This window comes from Rattus norvegicus, chromosome 5, assembly GCF_021556685.1.
Source record: "Rattus norvegicus strain SHRSP/BbbUtx chromosome 5, alternate assembly SHRSP_T2T, whole genome shotgun sequence".
Classification (NCBI taxonomy): domain Eukaryota; kingdom Metazoa; phylum Chordata; class Mammalia; order Rodentia; family Muridae; genus Rattus; species Rattus norvegicus.
In genome coordinates, this window is record NC_141538.1 from 102,600,422 (window position 1) to 102,618,147 (window position 17,726).

The following is a 17,726-nucleotide window of genomic DNA, read 5'->3' on the forward strand; positions in this document are numbered from 1 at the left end:
GCAGGCTTTCACTGTAAATTCTGAACAAACCTACAATAGCTTTGAACATCTCATTCTCCTCCACAGGTTGAAGAAACTTAACAAGTAGAGCACATTAGTCCTAGAGAGGTTATCCCCCAAGTTTGGATGGCTTCATGCCAACGACCTAGAAGCCAATGTGTCATTTTTAACAAGATGGCTTAAACCAAATTAATGAATTAATTAGTAGAAAGATGACCACTAAAAAAATGTCCACTGGAGGACATTTTTTCCTGGCTATCAATTTTAAAGGAAATCACATATACAAAATATTTGCCTGAATCACCAGGAGTTTTAATTTTAATGCAATCCTGTTGAAAGTGTTTGCACCTCTACTCTGAAGGCCTCGGCCTCCTTTTCTATCATCTTTGTAACAGAGACAGCTGGTTTGGGTTCCTTTGTGGCAGAAAACAGGAACCGTTTGGGAAAGCATGTGGCCACTGTGCTAATAGCATTAGCCTCTGCCCTTTCCACTTTACCTCCCCAAAATCCACAGGCTGCGGCAACAACCAGCTCTCCTGAGAGAGAGAGAGAGAGAGAGAGAGAGAGAGAGAGAGAGAGAGAGAGAGAGAGAGAGAGATTAAACCTGTTATAAAAAGCAATATCCAGACTAGTTCAGTTTAACGCTCAACCACATACAACATTTCTACCTCCTTTGAGCTTTCTATATATAATAAAAGCAAATCTCAAAACAATTAGTTTTTTCTCCTCTCAGCAAAAGACGTTTGTGTTAAGAGTCTGGCTCTGAGAGTTGATTTTTGTAAATATGTTACTTAACCACAACTTAGATATAAATCCAGAATAAACACGACAGTGGGAATCCTGACACTCCACTTTGCCAACCTGGAAGATTTAGTCAGCCTGGACGAAAAGTGAATTATGGTTACATTGAGAGTGTCAGTTCTAAATCAAGAAAAGCAGCGGTGCCAGCCCTGGCCAGAGATGAGATCAGTGAGGAAGCAGCAGTGCTCAGAGGCCTCAGCCTGTCTGAGAAAACCGTGTTCCACTTCCAACTGTGCTGCAAGGCAGGGCACTCTCCTCAAACATACACCTTGTAATTTCCCCCCTTATCAACATTCTTCCTGTAGGAACGCACGTAGTGAGGCCTGAATTCTGAAGACAGGAAGGCCAGGTCCTCTGTGGCTAGCAGTCTTGGAGAGTTAATGACTGAAAATATTCTCCATCTGAAAATGACTTTCGAGTTGACGACTGGCTTGCACAGTTATTAAATTCCTTTACTATGCTAGGTGTCCCTAGGAAACACCAGTGAACTATCTGGCAACAGACTGTTGTGTGTTTCCTCAGACACATTCACACACAGAACATGGCTGTGCTGATCAAGAATAATGAACAAGAGGTCTGTCCAATCCTGAAAGGGAAAGAAAGAATTTTGTACAAATAACCCTAAGCACATATCAATGTTACTCTCAGGCTGAAAATTCTAAGAGCATGCCGGAAAGGGTGGCTAAGACTCCAGCAGTTCCCAGGTATCCTCGCTCGGCCCCAGCACCCATCTCTACCACTTCTTGCACAGAGGTATGTGGTCTTGAAAATACAAATGATCATGTTCCCTGAATCTGAGCTGCAAAGGAAAACGTCCCCTCCCTGGAGGCAGAGCACCAGGATTTGGTGCCTGACTCAGTTCATCACAGGAGAGTAGAATGGTGTGCACCAGGACCAAGCTCAGGGAAGCAGCCTCTGTTCTCTCCTCTGAGGCCCAGAGACCAGAAAGCTCTGGTACGAGACCCAGTCAGTGGGCAACATCATCTGCAAAGTATGTTAGGAAGAATCTTATGTGGACGGTCACAATTCTACAGGGCTAACTTGGTATGTCCAAATATCGGACGCTCCTGCATATCTCTTGATCTACACAAAGGATAGAAGGGAAGAAATGGTGAATGTAAATATTCTCTATTCAAAAATTAAATATTTTCACTGATAGTTCTTCCTATGCAATCTCTCTCTCTCTCTCTCTCTCTCTCTCTCTCTCTCTCTCTCTCTCTCTAGAATAACACACCGCACATGCACGTATATGCACACCATCGCATAAACATGCACGGGAACATGCATGTACACACACGCACCCCCACACAAAGACATCATGTAATATGAAGAACAGTCTTGGTCAGAATCTCTCAGTGGCTTAAGAGGTCAACAACCAAGCTCCTCTCCCGTCAGAAGGGGTGCCTTCTGGGAGCCCAGCCCCCCACTCTTCAGTCCAGCCTCTGCTGGTCTGAGTGGCTTTGTTTTCCTAACAGTTGCAGTTCCCGGAAGAACTGTTTGTTTTGGAGGGAAGGTAGGAGTGATCTTCACTTGCTCTGTCTGGATTATCAGACACTGTTGCTGGCTCTGCTGAAAATTTAGGCTTGAACTTAAAAAGCAGCACATCCCCAGCAGACAGAGCTTCACACTACTCTTGGGAAATACACACCAGGAGGCCCTGGAATTCAGTCTGAATTCACAGACTAGAGAGGGAAGCCTCGCCTGTTTGTAAACGTGGGTACTACACAGGTCTGACGGCATCTAGATGGACAAGAATAACCCTGCAAACACATAAGGAGGAAGCCATGCCTGCCGCTCTCTAGCTCAAGGAACTGATTTTATGAGCAAGCCAAATGAGTGCGGTGAACTTTTTGAAAACATTATTTAGGTAAGAGATAAATAGAGCATTGTTTTCCTGATCATTGTCTCATGAGGAAATCAACTCTTCCTGGAGAGTAAGTCTGACAGGGCCTTTGATAAAAAGCCCATGAGTGAAATGTCATCTGGTTCAGTGGCCTCAGATTGGGTGGCGTGGCCCTGTTGTTGATCCTTCCAAGGAGAACCATTTCCTGGGGCCTCGGCCTCAGGCAGGACCCCTCAGTCCACAGGCAGGCAACTCTGCCTGTGTCTCATACTTAACCAAGTACTCCAGAGGTCACCATTTTCCATTTATCTGACGTCAACTTCTTCGTCAGCCAACATTCGCCTACTCTAATAAGAGAACACACCTGAATTCATAACGGTTCTGGAGTTTTGGCAACTGTCAATCTCGAAGCTGTAATAAGAGAAAGAGTAATGATGTATTTTGTTGGAGTCCCAGTAAACAATGAAGAACCAGTATGTGGTTCATGGCTAGGAAATTCTGCCAGGATCGGAAGGCTCATTAGCACCTCTGGAGCCACCCCATTCACCAGCATGGCCTTGATGGATGATGTCTGTGCACATAAGTCCTCAGTTTCTTAACTTCAGTTGTGTGTATTGACCTGAGAGACAGGGTGACTCTATCCTCCACTGCAGACCAAGAACTGAACTTCTGCTGTAGCAGAAGAGGGAAATGCCACATTCCCAGGCATCTCTGAAGTACTGTTAAAAGCAAATAAATCAGGCAACCAATTAATTCTCGCCTAGCCTTACCTGTCTCCGTTTTTATTTTACGTTTGTAAATTCAGTAAACTTCATTTCTCTAATCCTCATACACCAAAAGCCTAAAAACAGGTGATGTTCAAAACCTTGCCAATACGTGTGTACACACACACACACACACACACACACACACATACACACACACACACACACACACACACACACACACACAGTCTCTCTTAAAACTAGGGGAGGAGGCAATGGTGGTGCATGCCTTTAATCACAACACTTGGGAGGCAGAGGCAGATTGATCTCTGAGTTTCAGGCCAGGCTGCTCTACAGAGTGACCACAACAGCCAGGGTGACACGGAGAAACTCTATCTCAAAAACTCAAAATAATAACAACAACAACAATAATAAATAAACAAAAAAAACTAGGAAAAATAACAAAAATATTTTATTCATCACCAAAAATGAAGAGTCTGTTAAACGTGTGGCCAGCTCAGCCCATGAGCCACTGGAATGCTCTGCTGTGGAAGATGCTAATAGCATAGGCTCAGACCCTGCAACTCTTATTCTTTAATCCAGCAAAACTGTTCTATTGCCGCTACACTCACTATCTGATTATGAGGCAGCAGCAATGCAGCCAAGCATTTTCTCTGAATTCAAGAATGTCCTGAAAAACAAGACCACAAACAGAAAGAGATGCTACTCTTTAATTGTATTATGTATATAATGCGTTCCCTGGTTGTACATCTGTGTACCACATGTAGATCTGATGCCCCCAGAGGCCCAGAAAAGGAAGTCAGATCCCTGGAACTGGAATCACAGGTGGTTGTGAGCCACCATGTGAATGCTGGGAACTAAACTCAGTCCTCTGTAAGAGCAGCCAGTGCTGTCAACCACTAAGCTACCTCTCCAGGCCCAAGAGGAGATAGTCTCAACCTTCATCTCTAGACCCTATTGAGTGAGGTATTTAATTACAGACTCAGTCCTCTTTCCTAATGGAAAAGTGGGAAACAAATATTAAATAGCATACTTTAAACAGGCAAAAAGATACCTGGAGAGGGGGGTTATGATGTTTGAGACGGGTCTCACCAGATAGCCCAAGCTAACATCAAACTCATGATGATCCTCCTGCCTCGGTCTCCTATGCTGATATTACAGGCATGGCCTACTAGTTGCAGCCTTAAACCTACAAAGGAAAAAGGCTATAACTACGCAAAAGAAAAAGGTTTTGTGAACTTTAGAAGAAAGTAGTATGTCAGTCTATGTGTTTTCTTCATGGTGTTATGAAGTTTTACTTCCTCTGAGCTGCTATTTAAGAAAAGTGAAAAGTGTGTGTGTGTGTGTGTGTGTGTGTGTGTGTGTGTGTGTGTTAAAAAGCTGCCATTCAGCTTTCTTTTGCCTTTTATAATTCAGAATTTTGGAGGGAAGTCCTCCAACCCCCAAGACATGTATAATACACATAGTTTGCAAGCAGAATTTATTCTAAGCCTCTCTGCACACACACACACACACACACACACACACACACACACACACACACACATTCTTGAATCATTATGTCATTTGGAAGAATCTCCAGAAGTGTGCTGAGGCATGTTTTTGGTGTTTTGCCAAATTATGTGCTTCTGTTTGTGGCTTTCCAATATGGATTAGACAGACGCACAAGCATGTACAATTTGGCAAGTAGCGACAACGGACTCCTCTGAATTTAGTAATTTCAGCTTTCCATTTATCGTAGGTGAAAGAAAGAATTAACAACACCTTGTTTGAGCTCTATCTTTATATCCCTTTGTCATCCATTCTTGTTCATTTGCCATAGGTTAGAAACCAAAGGCATTTCAGATGTCCTCTGCAGATAGACGTAAAGCACAGCTTTAGACAAGGAGTTCAGATGTCAAGTGCACTTCAACTGGAGCCTGAACTTTTGTGCTTTGCTCTTCTAAAGCTGTAACACTGCTTCTCTGACTTCCGCTGCACTGGAGCATCCGGCTTGCCCTCCCTTTTCTGACTATAAACAATGGTTAAAAATTACCTCGAGAGGTAAAAAAGAAAAGTCACTTGAAAATTCTGTTTTTAAATCGTCACGCACAAAAGTGCACTTCTGTGTGACAAAGTGACCACAGAGGAAGCTCTGGCCTCACACTCTCCTCTTGCTTACCTGGATCAGTGGGGCAGCTCCTCAGGGCCAGGAATTTGGCTGCTAAATTGAAAAGCAACACTGAAATCGACCCTTCTGCCACAATTAGAATCAATACATTGATCACGATAGCCAGTCCCTCTCTTGGTCATCCCGAGACAGCCAAGAGAAATTCAATTGAGTTGTACCATTTGACATTTCCTTGTGTGGTTGGTAAACAATATTCCTGGTACACAACACAAAGGTTCAGGGGAACCAGGAGGTAAAAAGGACTCTGACAGTGGTCCATTGTTAACTGAATCCCCTGTGTGAAGTTACAGAAAGATGAGTTCACACAGATTCCTGTGTCACAGCACTACTTTAACGAGATGCACACATCCAATAAGAGTCTAATTTTAAATCCTCAAAACTGGGCAGTCCAGTGGTTTGAAATGTACGTATGAATCAACAAGAAATGCTCTACAAAAAGAATGTCAGGGTGTGTTCTTAGGGCCATCTCAAGGGTCCAGGAGAAAGAGCTGAGTCTCTGGGGGTGGGGGTGGGTGGGGTGCAATCTAGAACATTCGGTTTGGGGTTTAGTAAGCAAAGAATGAGAAAAGGCAAGTTGGAGCCTACATCAGACACTAGTAAGAAACATTATTAACATTCAGTTTCACCAGCTGCTAAGTGGAGGCATTTAGCACTTTGTTTCCACTGTGACTCTCTGGAGAATGAAGAGCTGCAAGTGAGAGGCCATGCTCTAGGCAGGATGTGAAGCTACCATCTCACCTGCAGCTCACCTGTTCTAGGAGCAGCAACCTGCTCTGCTTATCAACGACAAGCACACTCGGTTTACGAGGCATACACTAAAACGTTTAAGATGAGCGAAAACATCCAGGATAGATCAATGTATTAATAGAACTGGGCTTTAAACAAGTATTAAGAATAAAGCACATTTCTTGGCCTCAGTAATTTTTCAGTTTGGTGTGTGAGGGTAAAAAAAAAAGTATAACTATATACATGTATGCATACACACAGAAGAGGAGAGAGATGATAAGGAGGGGGAAAGAGAAGTAAGGAGAGAGGGAGGGAGGAGAAAACATGAACTTTTCCATTCCACAGAGCCCATTTATCATATCATAGAAATGTTTCTGCAGGAAAATCTGTACTACTTTCATTTTATATAGGACGGGATAGAAGCGGATAATGGGAAGAATTGAAATCTAGACTTCACAAACTTTACCTCTTCAATAATAAAATTATGTCTACTTATCACTGTCACTCTTGAAGCATCTCATCCTGAAACCTAGCAGTCCCACTTTCAGTTGATAGATACACTCTTGAAGCTACATTACGTTCCCATTGCCCTTCACATAAACACGTTGCTTAACACTAAGACCAAGATTTTATGGAATTTTGCCTCAAATCAGGGCAATGATTAATCAGACTGCTTGGCATAGAAGGCAGCTCGGAGGGCAGGACTTCAAAGAAAGGGTTTAGCAAAAACCAAAAACAAAACCAAAAGGGTAGGGGAGAGGAAGAAGAGGGAAGGAGGGAAAGAAGAAAGGAAGGAAGGAAGGGAAGAGAGGGAGGGAGGGAAGGAGGGAGGGAGGGAGGGAGGGAGGGAGGGAGAGAGGGAGGGAGGGAGGAAGGAAGGAAATTAGTTTCTCACTGCCATGTACTAAACCCCCCAGGGTTTAGCATTACTACTACTCAGCAAGCACTACTACTGGTCTAAATTTGATCCTTCCACACACACCTTTCACACTTTCACACTCTCAGTTGGTTGCCCTACTATGAGATGGCTGACGAGGTCATCCTGAACCTCATTGGGAAGCCCAGTATCCCAAAGCTTCCAACTGGAACCAACAGCCTCACGATGGCACAGCAAATTCAAGAGGAGAGAATGGTATTTAGATGGCTTCTGGGCTTGGTTGTTGTTGTTTTTCAATCTAAAACAACTCCTTTCCCCCTCATCCTTTGTACATTTGATTAAATCATCAAAGTATGCTTTCAATACAAGTAGAGGGATTGCTTTGGGAGTAGATGACACACCCATTCCAAGCCTCCAAGACTACAAACAAAATGCAAGATGGCACTCGAGGGTGACACACGCTGGAACTGACAGGTAGACGCTATTTTCTGAAGAAGAATGAATCGGGGCCAGGAGGAGCCTGTCCAGCATAAAGTCCACTGAGGCAGTTAGCCCAGCCTGGATTGGTCTCTCCAAGCCAGCTCAGGAGCTGCCCAGATCTAACGGCCTCACAAAGTATAAGCCTAAAGCTTGGCTCTGACCACGTGCTAGTGTGGGAACTTGGGCATCATCATTTGTACATTGGTGTCCTCACATGTTCAATATTGGTAGCAACGAAACTGGTTTTCACAGAAATGGTGACCTATATACTTACACACACACACACATTTCTCTCTCTCTCTCTCTCTCTCTCTCTCTCTCTCTCTCTCTCTCTCTCTCTCTCATTCATTTATAGGTTTACTTCATCTATATTCACTGCCTCCTTGAAGTCATTATTGAAATACTATCAGCAAAAATGTAACTGGTCACATTAATACACTTTAATTCTCAAGTTCCTCTACTCCGAACTCACACAGTTTCCTTTAGAGCTAGATACAACAGTTTCCCACAAGGCTGGATTCTGTGTTAAAGACTGAATTTATGACATGACTTAAAAGGAGGAAGCAAATCAGTAGCTGGTGTCTTCTTCCATCAAGCAGCACACAAAGAAGTCTAACCCCTCACTGGTCAATGTTAGGAAAGCGGGGTCCAGGCAGCAGCCCAGGCAGGCTTTAGGGAACCCAGGGCACACTTCTCTTATAGACAAAGAGCACTCTTCTCAACTAAAAGCAGAAGATGTGTACAAAATCCAGAAAGGTCGAGACCAACCTGACACTGAACTTCTTCGGGGGTCGGGGAGGGATGAGGCTCTGTTCACATTTTATATGACTGGATTCATTAAAAATAAAGCCTTCTTACATGTTCCCCTAGAACCGTTAAGCTACAGTAATATTTCATATGCAAACCAAGCATGACAACCCACTAACTGTGTTACTTTTTATGCCACAAAAAGTTACATGATTCAAAATGGGAATTTCTATTTTCTTCTTTAAAAATAATCTTATTTTTATTCTCTTGAATAATCACGAAAACAGTAACAACAGCATCTCGCACACGCACATACACACACACACACACACAATCTGTATTGTGGTTGCTAACTTGAACCATGCCAATGAACACTACTGAAAAGATTAATCAAAGGCTTGACAGTTGTTAACAGTTCAACATGGTTCCCATAATTATCCAATTAAACATATAATGCAAATAGTAGAAGTCTTATGGGTTCCATAGAGCATGAATATCAAGCTGCTTCTGAGGACTATTAACTGTAATGGACTGTGTGCTGAGTCAGAAGGAAGCGAGAGGACAGCCATTCATTCATGGAGGAAGGCAAGAAGAATGGAGACACGGAACTCAACCACTCTTTATGTGGTCATATAAACACAACAGACAGCGGTAAGATCCAGAAAACAAAATTTAAGTAACAATTATTGTAAAACCAAAAGAATGCAGAGCAATGAGTTTACCCTGTAATTCCTACTGGCGGGGTTACAGCTACTGTGTTCTTCAACCACACTTTTCTAGCTCACTGCTAAGTTAGAAACATGGATGTAATTATAGTCGTTGGCTTCTGACTCTGTCTATAAACCATGCAGAGATAAACTGCTATTAGTGAACATACCAACTCCATATAATTGTGTTTTGACATTATAGGTAAAAACAGTGAGACGGAGGACTAACCACAGCAATTATAAACAGTGTGCTGGAGGGCATGTCAGGTCACTTCTGACCTTGACGACTTTGCTGGAATCCCTGAGCTTCGTTTTCCCTAGAGCAGATGCACACGCGTGCACGCACACCTGTCTTCTTTAGGGAAATGAGGTTACAGAACTTTAGGGCTACTACATCACGTACTTGCAAACACCTAAAGGGATGTAAAATATACACCAGATGGGCCAAATATCTGTTCTTTTTTTTATAAAAGAAAATCAATATGCCTTTTTAAAAAACAAATGTAAATCTTTGAAAAAAAAACTTTGTGGCAACTCTTCATTCTTAAATATTTGATTTTCTAGATAGATTTACACAGAGGAAAAAGGAAAATGAGAAAATTGGTTTCGGCACAAAAACTTGTTGCTGCATGGGGTTGTGCCATTTCAAGTTGTACTATTAAATTACAGATGTTTAACCCATATTTACACTGATAAAATTTTTCAATATTCACTCGATTATATGCCTCCATAGTAATCATACACAGAAGTGTTACATCCACGTCTTTTCATAATGGTGGGAACAAAGGCAATTAGGAAGCCAATAAATATTCTTTAAGGCATAAAGTATGGCATCAAATTCAATGACTTTCTCTCTAAAGTCCTACAGGATTCCTATAATCACCAACAGGACATGTGATTTTCACAAAATACATATGTAGCAACACGCTAGAAACAATGTAACTTTTCAACGTGATTATTCACAGAACTGTGTTAGCATGACCTTAAGGATGTGCATTGCCACCAAGACAAGCCTGTGTGTGTGTAGCGTTCTTAAAAGCATACACAGAGGTGTTTTTAAAGGCATGGTCTCATGTATCCCAGGCTGGCCTAGTTTTGTTACATAGCAGAAGTTAAATTTGAACTTCTGATCCTCTGGTCTCCACCCCCCCCCTACGTGTGGGATTATAGACCTGAGTAAATAATCCTGTTTATGCCCTTACTGAGAATAGAACCCAGGGTCTTGTGCAAGTTAAGCAAGCACTCTTACTATGATACATCCCCAGCCACCTGGCTTTCTATCTTGACAAGGAAGGCAAAAGTATTTGACCCTTTTACAGATCAACAAACAGCTTCCTGAAAGCACATGGACTTGTCCCAAACCTCAGACAGCCAGGTGAGCTGTTTGGACACATGGCCTGAATGCCTGGGTTCCCAGCCCTCTTCCTCACTCACTCCTGAATAAACCTGATGAAGACAGTACTGTCTACCAAGATGCTAATGGTAATAGTGATGGCTTCTACCTAAAGGTGCTCAGAAGGTTATAGGAGAAGTGCTCTCACAGGGTCTCCTAGGACACATGGCGCTTCCAGTACATGAGGAGTTGTAGCTGTTGATACAGTACAGTCACCTCACAGCAAGTCTGGCAAGAGAACTCCTACATGGCTGAAGGATTAAGGTAATAACTATATAAACACCAAGTCCCACATTAGAGTTTACCTCACTTTATCTAAATGACATAGCTAGGTTTCCATGTCATTTCTGACTGGGGAATCTCAGGGAATACATTGCATTCACTAGCTCCTTTAAGTGTTTTTTGGGGGGTTTGTTTTTTGTTTTTGTTTTGACAAGATGCTTGTGTATTTATAGTAATATAACTCCCCAAATAGATTTAAAGAACTTAAATAAGATCAGGAAAAAAGTCTTTGCAAATTCTAAGCTGTGACCCAACACAACAGTGCACTCGAGTCTGTACCTACTTCATTTTCAGGATCAAAGTTCTCCTGTTTTAACAGCCACATTTCAGTCTGGACAGAACAGCTTCTGTGTAACCAGCTCAGGATAGAGCATCCTGACTGCATGCTCCCAGCTAAGGGCTGCACTGTCCTTTGGGGCAATGACTGCCTCATTCAGGCTGAGTACAGCACTAACAATGTCCCTCCTGAGCCCTCACTGAGTCTCACAAAGGTCTCTGAGATTCCTCTCAATAGGAAGACAGAGAAACCTACACTCGTGTTTGCAAATACATAAAACTAACACATTTAAACACCAAGAGAAGACTTTGGTTTTGCTGTGGACCAAGGAAGAAGGCCACAGTTTGTGGAGACAAACATAAAACAGGCAAGAAGCTGGAGGAAAGGTTTACTGTGGGCAGTGAAGGAAAATCATACAATACTCTCTCCCTGAAGGCACAGCCAGCCTGAGGTTTGGTGGCCATCATTTAACTGCTTCTCAGACATACAGTTATAAAATGGAACTTGGTGATGGGGGTGGGGGGAACAGGATGCTGTGTTGGGGAGGATTGAAGAACCAACCTATCATCAATATCCTCCTCTTCCTCTTTCCCCTCTTCCTCCTCCTCCTCATCATCTGTTTGATGGTGGGTCTCAAACCCAGGGCCTCATACCTGCTAAGCATTAGCTTTATCGTTGAACGTCACCCTAGTGAAGAACACCTTCTAAATGAAACAGTACATGGATACTGAAATGAGGTGGGATGGGCCAGACATGGATTCAAATCTTGTCTCCCTCACTAGCTGTGTGATCAGACATGTACTAAGTGGCCAACCTCAATTTCTCTCTGTTATGACAGTAATCCTTGGGCCTTTGAGGAACTGTAAGGATTACTTTAATTAATTCAAGGCACATGGGATATTTTCAACATACTGGAGCTGTTTTGTCATTATTGATCTTACTTCCATAATAAAAAACTCAGAAGATAGCCCCAGCTTTTTGAGGTAGGGTCCTTTCTAGAGTCTTTTCTGGAGTCTTCTATCATGTTAGCTTTCTCTCTAAGATATGCCACCTCATTGAAGAAGAAAACAGTTCTTTGAACCAAAAGAGAGAGAGAGAGAGAGAGAGAGAGAGAGAGAGAGAATAAAACATTTAGAAATAAAAATTCTTAGGGTATACACAAACCTCATAAAGTTCTTATCTAAATCTTCTATAGACCAAGTACCCAGAACATACCAAGAACTATAATGAGGCATTGGATGTGCTTAGGAAAAAAAAATCCAACAGGGAAATTTTGTAGAAAATGTGTCTCTTTTTCCTTCAGGAAAGTCTTATAGAAAAAGAGTACACAATACTACATAGTATTACAGCAAAATAACACAACCTTTCCAACATGTAAGAACAGACAAGGGGTGTTCTAAAAGGAGATGGAAACACTGAACTGCTTCATTAGACAGCCACTGAGGGCCTTATACTAAAGCACAGACACTGGGAGCCCATGCTTCAGGCTCTGCCTCACTGTGTACCACTCCTGACCGGCTTAATCCTACCTTTAAAGACGTTTTATTTTTTCCTAATGTATCCTCAGTGTCGTAGACAATGAACGCACACGCATCCAGGATCTCACACAAGAAGCACAACAGAGAAAAAAAATGACAGATGACAAAGGAAACTGCAGAGCTGTATATCAGATGGGAGATCGCAGTACTGTGTATCAGAATTAATAAATACAGCCTGAATCATTTACAAGTCAAACATCAAACAAATGAGCACGTCGATCTTTTCTGAGATACGTGAAGAAGCTGAGTGAGTTTGTGGCTTTTTACATCGAGTGTGCTGCTTAATACACAATCATCTGCACTTGTCCTCTGAACCCTATGTGGTCAGAGCAGTCCTCATTACCTAGGAGGGTGGGTAAAACAGAGCTCTGGAGACAACTGATATGGGTTCAAGTCCAGCCCCTTTTTAACTAGATCAACTACAGAACTGTCATTTATGGAAGGCCAGAAAAGTAGCTACCTTATGTAGTTTTTGAGCATCAAATGAAGCTTGGGTTGGTGGCTCATGCCTGTAATCCCAGTAGTTGGGAGGCTGACACAGGAAAATCACTACAAGCTTGAGGACAGCCTGATGTGCATAGCAATGTCCTGTCTCGTTTTAAAATAAAATTAAGTGAGTGACACAGGTGACTCATGAAGTTTAGTACATGTCCCATGCACACTAAATGACTGCTGGACACCTGTGCACTACATAGCAAAGTCTGAGCGCATACGCTATTGTATGTCAGTTAGGTGCTAGGGCCAGAAGGTCATTACAGAAGGTCATTAAAGCCCTCAGAACTCCAACAACAAGTTCCGGGGTTAGTATTACCTCTACTTTGCATAAGAAACGAAGCCCCCAGGACTTTAAAACACTTGCTAGGACTATGAATTGCTAAGAATGGGATTTTCTACCCAATAGTGAGGATTCTCAACTTTTGACACTTGTTCCCAATAGCTTCTTCTGGCAAATTCCAGCTCAGTGGATCCCTGGTCACTTCCTCCTCTGTGGCCGTCACTGGGCTGATGCTATCCAGCTGGAGAAAGGACTGAATGGCCCCTAAGGCCACACTCATTCTTCTGACTCATTCCATTTAAGGGAGTTGTCATTAGGAGCCTAATCTATGCTCTCCCAGCCTCCCAGCCTCCCAGCCTCCCAGCACTTCTTGGTGTCATTCTCCATTGGGGTGCTAATGTTACCCAAGAGCCCACCATGCCCCCACAATGGGCACAGCACAGAAAGAATCCTATCTCTGCCAACTGCAGGCAAGAAGAGCTTCCTGCTGCCACAAGTCAGAAGCAGGTGCTTCGTTTCTGTGTGTGCCCTACAAGGACAGGTCTAGTCATCAGGACACTCGCACTTGCTAGTCGGAACAATCCAGTCTCGTTTCCTGGGGAATTGTTATAAACCGCCGTGTAACTCCCCTGAGACTGTATTTGTACAATCAATATCATTACTCTGGTGACAAAAGCACTTGCTATGAACTTAACTGCAATGCTTTTCAGTTAAGAAAAAAAAATAAAATAGGTGGATAATTTTTAAAGCTTCTTTCACTACTGTTAAATTAGAGAAATGTCTTCTACACTGTAATGCCAGCACCTGACACAGTGCCTGATACACAGTCTGGGCTGCTCAGTGAGTGACTGTTGGATGGCAAAGGAGCTTTCTCTTCAGCTGCTCATAATCTTGTTTCATGTATGTGAGTCAACATCCAACTACACAATCAACAAAACCTATGACATACACAAATGTATGTGTCTCTATTTATGTGTTTATGTGCGTGTACACACACACACACACACACACACACACACACACAGCCATTCTCACAAAGAATAAGAAATATAAAAGAGACGTCTGGGGATCTGGGGACTGGGAAGCACTTGCTGCTCCTGCAGAGGCCCTGGGTCTGGTTCCCATCCCTCACACAGATCCTTACTATATGCTGTAACCCCAGCTCCTCGGCATCCAATGCCCTCTTCTGGCTTTTTCAGGCACTAAGCACATCCAAGGTCACATACTGCATGCAAACACTCAGAATAAACATTAGTTTAAAAACCATGAGCAGCGCCCTCTACAAAACACAGACCAACAGGGCAATGAAGTCTGGGGTTTCACATTTTGGATTTTGAGATAGAGTCCCATTAGGTAGCTGTTGCTGTCCTGGAACTCACTACGATGACCAGGCTGGTCTTGAACTCACAGAGAGATGCCTGCCTCTGCATTCCAAGTGCTGGGATTAAAGACCACCCCGTCTGCCTCTGCTCAGTTTAGGTCTTACCTCTTGTGAACATGAACTGAAAGCAGGCTATAGTCGCAGGTCTGCCATGATTTCTTGTATCCTTTTATGTTATTTTATTATTTTATTTTTGGTAATGACCTATGAAGAAACACTCTATTATGGAGTAGAATCATTTGTAGGAAGTGAATTTCATTAGGAAAATTCAATAAAGAAAGGTGTTTCATTTTGTTTAGGGGATGGCACTGCACTAGACTACTGCCCTCAGCAACCAAAGTATGAATTTATATCATACCACGCTTCAGCCTGACAACAAAACACAGCTCACCAGACGAAAACCGTTATTTTTTTCTACTCATCTGGAGATCCAACCTTGACTTTTAAACTACAATGATGACCAAAAACTGAATTCAACTAACTTTAAGAGTAAATTTTAGAAACATGTTTGTAAAATAATCTGCCTATATTGCTTATAGAATTATGTTGTCGATCATAAAAAATATATTTAAATAAATTATTGGTACATAAAATTGACATTTTCCACTCAGGATTATAAGCAACTAAAATATCACGATGAATAAAAAAATGAATGTAAAACATTGAAAAAATTCGCTAAATTGTAAGAGGCAAGGCATTTAAGAATCATTTCAAGAGTAAAATTTAGTGGTACTATACAATAACAAAAAAGTGAAATTAATTAATCAAAGACATTTACTCCTGTGCATTGTAACTTCTGAGTTAAAACATCACATTAATCTCTTTTAACAATTCTTTTTAATGAAAGACCCAATCTGTCCAACATATATATATATGTACTCTAAGCAGGGGCAGAGTACTGGCAAGTACGATCCACACACATAGACTCTGAGTAACCTTCCCTTTTGTTTTGTTTTGTCACAGAGCCCCTGAGAAAAGACTCACCTCCTCCATGACCTTTCTAGTACAGTCCCACTGGGTCTCCTCTCAGCAGCTCAGCACCACTAACTATATTTAGGAGAGGGTGAGACAGGTAGTTACGCCTGTTCCAGCGCCATTAGCTTTCTGCTGCTCGTCAACAGTACAAGTGGCCGTGATCTTTTCTCTTCCACTTGCAAATGACTCGAGCAAAGTCATAATCCTTAAAATGCTAAAACTGTAACAGATACAGACCCATATTCTTCTTTGAGTGCACTCTCAACCACTTTGTATATTTACATCAAAGTTTTATATATAAAATGGTGCACCTTAATAATCCCATAAACGCATACCTCATTAACTCTATGTGTACAAAATCATAACCAACAGCAGAATGTATACATATGCATACTCACATAACGCGCACTTTAGGAAAGCTAGAAACCATTAAGTGCAAACAAGGCAAGAAGACTACAAGATGGCTATGAAGTGAACACTGAGGCAGAGATTCCAGTACCACAATTACTTCAGGCACTTAAAGGTATATAATTAGTAGCAAAAATCATTTTAACATATTTAAAAAAAGACAAAACAGTCAAAACTTTTCTTCAGAGAATAACCTTACATATAATATTGAAATATTTCTTCTCAACTGATTGGGGGAACTATGATTAAAACTAATAAGATAAAAAGGAAATGCATACATATTATAACGAGATACAGACGTATCATACATGTGCGTATGATTATCCGAGACCATGAACACATTAAGTCTGGTTTCTGATGTAAATAAATGGCACTTCCCCAAGTACTTGCTGTTAGGTAACAGCTGTGGGTACGTTCACTTTCTTTCCAGTTACTTCTATGTCAGTGACCTTCTTAAAACCAAAGTTAAAGGGCTTACAAATAACGAATAGCAAAGTATCTTAGATTCTAATATGAAATTTTACTGGCAGCCAGCATATCTTTGTCTCCTAGGGAAGGCTATGCTTTTAAGTTACCTACAGAGGCTGGCGTGAGGACAGCAACCCTCTGTACTTCTCTGCCATTCACAGTAGGGATGAAGTCTTCAAAACCACCTAGCAATTCTCACCTTAATTATAATATTTGAAAAAATGCTAATTTCAGAGGGTTTGTTTTTCTCCTCACTTTATTAACTGTCCTTAAATTAATATTATGCCTCCACAAAGGGAACACTTCATCTCCAGGCTCCTCAGAGAAAGGGAGGAAGCACTCTCCTACAGAATAAATACTGAAGCTCTACTATGTGCCAACACTGTGTGAGCTGGTTAATATCAGAGCACGCCCAGAATGGTTTTAGATTTGGAATGAGTTGTTTGTTTGTTTGTTTGTTTGTTTGTTTGTTTGAAGAGAGTTTCACTATGAAACCCTGGCTGGCTAGAACTCGCAGAGACCCACCTGTCTCTGCCTGCTGAGTGCTGGGTTTGAAGATAGTGCACCCCACCCTGCTGACAGTAAATGTTTCATCAAGCACCTGCATTGAGGCACGGTGCTAGCACTTTACAAGCATATTCTGATTTGATCTCAGCTGCCAAGATGACGCGCATACCACTCCAGAGCTCAGGAAACCAGAGCTTAGCAAATAAAACTAATTTACCCAACCACATGGTGAACATCAAAACCGTCAGTCAGACCTATGGCATGATACACTCGGTGACTGGCATGAACACACATGGTTTCATTTTGTTCATTCTTAAAACTCAAGTATGTATATGGCGGAGTGACATTTTGAAACACTGACCAATCAATAGAAATAATAAAATAAGAAAGCCAACCCCAATACACAATTCACCCAGTTTGATGGTTTTCCCTTGTACTACCTCAGTGACCACATCTAATTCCCCTGTTAGTCTACATACAGTTTAAATTTACCTGCATTTTCTCATTAAATAAATGCCATTGAGTCCTGGGACACTCCCATACCATTGTCATGGCTTGGTCTTCAACTTTTATCCAGTTTTTAAATTTTATTTATTTATTATATATAAGTCCACTGTAGCTGTCTTCAGACACATCAGAAGGGGGC

General features: G+C 41.9%; 1 protein-coding gene across 12 annotated transcripts in view; it reads right to left on the bottom strand.

Moving 5' to 3' along the window:
• Nfib (nuclear factor I/B) overlaps nt 1-17,726 on the bottom strand; it is a 406,951-nt gene that overhangs the window by 174,186 nt on the left and 215,039 nt on the right.